This window comes from Otolemur garnettii, unplaced genomic scaffold (assembly GCF_000181295.1).
Source record: "Otolemur garnettii isolate 467f Iridium unplaced genomic scaffold, OtoGar3 scaffold00066, whole genome shotgun sequence".
In the NCBI taxonomy this organism is placed as follows: domain Eukaryota; kingdom Metazoa; phylum Chordata; class Mammalia; order Primates; family Galagidae; genus Otolemur; species Otolemur garnettii.
In genome coordinates this window covers 8,186,309-8,189,590 of record NW_003852461.1, presented here as the reverse complement: position 1 = coordinate 8,189,590, position 3,282 = coordinate 8,186,309, and the positions used below count along the sequence as shown (strand labels likewise).

General features: G+C 44.7%; 1 protein-coding gene across 1 annotated transcript in view; it reads right to left on the bottom strand.

Moving 5' to 3' along the window:
• The window catches only part of NFIA (nuclear factor I A), a 381,754-nt gene that overhangs the window by 79,560 nt on the left and 298,912 nt on the right, over positions 1-3,282 (bottom strand). The gene's annotated exons all lie outside the window — the stretch shown is intronic.

The following is a 3,282-nucleotide window of genomic DNA, read 5'->3' as shown; positions in this document are numbered from 1 at the left end:
GGACGCAGCAAGATGACAGCCTTCTACGACCCTCTCCAGACAAAGACGCCGCCAGAGCCTCCATCTTGGATTTCCCAGCTCCTTGAACCATGAGCCATACATTTCTGTGTTTATAAACCACCCAGTATTTTGTTCTAGCAGCCTAGACAAAGATACCTGCTATGTTATGCTGCCTCTCTTCAAGGCCTTACTTTTCTGTGTCTTCTTTGCAATCTTTAGAGGGAGATTTTCTTTGTAAAATTTGGCCACTAAATTTCTAAATATATCTTGTTTGCAGTCAAAAATAAGCACCCCCCTTTTAGTGAGGTTACCTTGCTTTGCTGTAACTCAAAATGCCTCCTCTGTTCTGAGCACTGAGGTGTGTTATGCAGTGACTGCTTACTGCCTGGTGCTTGTCTAGGTGAGGCATTCTCAGGAATGTTAGGAGAGGCAGAAGCCGTTAACCTGGGGCCAACCAGAGTGAACACGCCGTGGGATCCCGGAGCCTGCCCCAGGTCCTGAAGACGTACGAAGGACATGCTTGTCTCTTCTCCCCAGCCCTTTTAGAGTCTGGTTTTCGAATGAGTTCCTAGTTCAGGTTGTGGTAATTCTATGCAGTAAAAGGCCCATCTGAGGTCTCTGCACTGCCTTTGACACGCACATGTCACATTCATGCCACAACTCCCCCAGTTACACTCTCCTTCCTCAAACTGGTCTCATCATCTGAAAACACCAAGTCTGAGTCCCAGAGCTGATGTCGTTCCCAGCACTGACTTTCATACTAGGTCAGAGAAGAATGAAAGGGAAACATAGGACCGTAGCAAATAATGAGGGGGTGAATCCCAACGTTTAAAAAAAATCTTAGTCTCCCCAAAAGCCTGATATTAGCCTATGTCGACTCTGTGATCTTACCACAAAGATGTAACTGAAGAGTCTCATCACAACTAGCCCAATTCCCCTTACCAGACGCAGGGGTAGGTGCAATTAGAATGGGCACCTGGACAGACCTGCCAGAAAAGAGAGCCGAGGATGCCGGGAACCATGTTGGATTCTGGTGAGAACAGAGAATCTTCGGTATTCTGTAATCCTCACACTAGGAGTCCTCCTCTTTTCCTCATCCACAGTTTCATGAATGTGACAGTCCCTGTGCTCTGGCTCATGAGCACTTCAGCAGACGGGCTCAGCGGCTGAGCACGAAGCAGCCCCACTCGTGCACTGGACCAAGTGCCAGTTACGATACCTCCTAGAACCATAGTTGTAAGGCAAGGCACATACCGGGCACTCTTATTATTTATCTATTATATGATAATATACATAGTATATCTATTATGTATGCTTTTTGAAGAGGCTTCACAAATAATTTTTTGTTCTAGTTCCTACAGAAGAATATTATAAGACTGAGAGGAAGGTTCACGCAATGGCTGTGTTGCACCCAGGGAGGGATGGAGGACATCAGAAAACTCAGAAGGTAACAGGGAGGGAAGAGGCAGCTCCCCCAGCTCTCCTTACTGTGAGCGTCCTGCTGTCCCTCCCTGATTCTCATTACCTCCCGACACCACCAAGCTCCCTTTGTCTGGAACGCTCTCCATTCATAGAAGAATCTTTGAGATTGGACTTCAGTGTTACTGACACTTTAGCTCCTTATTTGACACAAAGTGCTCAGAAACAGCACATGCACCTCGTCCTCTGATTACTCACTTCCTTGTGTGTCTCCCACCTGCACCAGGCTGTGCACTCTCTGAGGACACGTCACTGGCCCCAGTGTCTGCACAGCCACTCACCAAGTCCTTGTCTGATGCATCAGTGAACATCCATAGCGCCCCCTCTGAGCTCCTGCAGAAACTTCTGCTTTTAACATTCATAAAGCATTTGGAATATGTGAGCCTGACCATAAAAGGATTAGAAACAACACGTGCCTTCTCTCCCTGAGACCACAAATACTCTGATTAAACGGGCAACAGTTCTATGCTTGATGAACATTAACTGTGAAAATATCATAATAGTAGTTAAAAGACTTATTCTGGGACCTCATAATCCAATTCAGGTGCAGGTATCAATTTTTTTTTTTAATTTTATGTCTCTCTCTCTCTCTCTCTATATATATATATATATAGAGAGAGAGAGAGAGAAAGCAAGACAGTGCATACAAGCACACCTCTCTGATTATCACACACACAGAGATGAAATAAGGGATGTTGAGAAAGTTCTAGCAATGATCTTAAGATGTTTAAGGAAGAAGTAGGTAAGTTTTAATGACTTAGGGATATAGAAACTCTTCACATCACAGTGAGAATGCTGGTTTTCTTTGGTGTGACTTCCATGCGGGTCCTGGACGGCCCCCTCACCTGCTCTGCTCCCTCAAGATGCACAGAGTATTCAGAAAGGGATTCACATTTGTGGGACTAACACCCAGATTGATGCAAGAAATACCAGTTTCCCCGGGCATTTGTCACAGCAGATAGGAGACTGTAACTTTCTAGGGTGTTTTATGATACCAGCTGGTGGATCACAGACCTACCTAAACAAAAACACGATGGAAGAAAGCAGACGTGGTTATAATTATGGATAGGCCTACTGTGGGAGTTTCATAAACAAAATAATAAATATGTTCATCTTGCAACAAGATCAAGTTAAGTGATTTGCTGACAGTCTCATTCTCTTGAGGTTCAAACCTTGACTTTCATGTGAAATAAAAATCATATTTCTGTGGACACATTTTAATAATAAACTTAAAAGCACATGAGACAAAAATAATAAAAACTTTGCATGAAAACCAGACAAACTCTCTACCACTTTAAAAGGAATGAATGAGGACTGCTGTCAGCACTCTGATGTGAACAACCTCAACACAAAATGCCACAGGTCAAAATCACGGTTCCTGGAAAGAGAAGTAGCAGGAATGAGAGGATGAAAAAAAGGCTATCACTTGAAACAGGTGAACTGACCACATGGAAATGAGCTCACCTCACACAGCAGTGTGCACACCCTCTCACCTGACTTGTAGAGCAGATTCCATTCTGGTTCAATTCAAGTTACTCCTCACCTCTTTGAAAAATCCCACTCGCAAAAAGCATTTTGGTTTAGTGCCTTTTTGCCTTAGTACAGGACAAAGATCTGATGTCAAGTCTCTTTGGCCCCTGATACTCCAAAGCTGTCCCCAAGGATAAGACACTGGAACCTTTGCTGCCCTGAGGAGCGTTCTGGAGGAGCGCTCACTGTCCTAAGCTCAGTTTGCTACTCTGTGCTCACTGCCCCTCACTCTGTGCTCACTCTGTGCTCACTGCCCCTCACTCTGTGCTCACT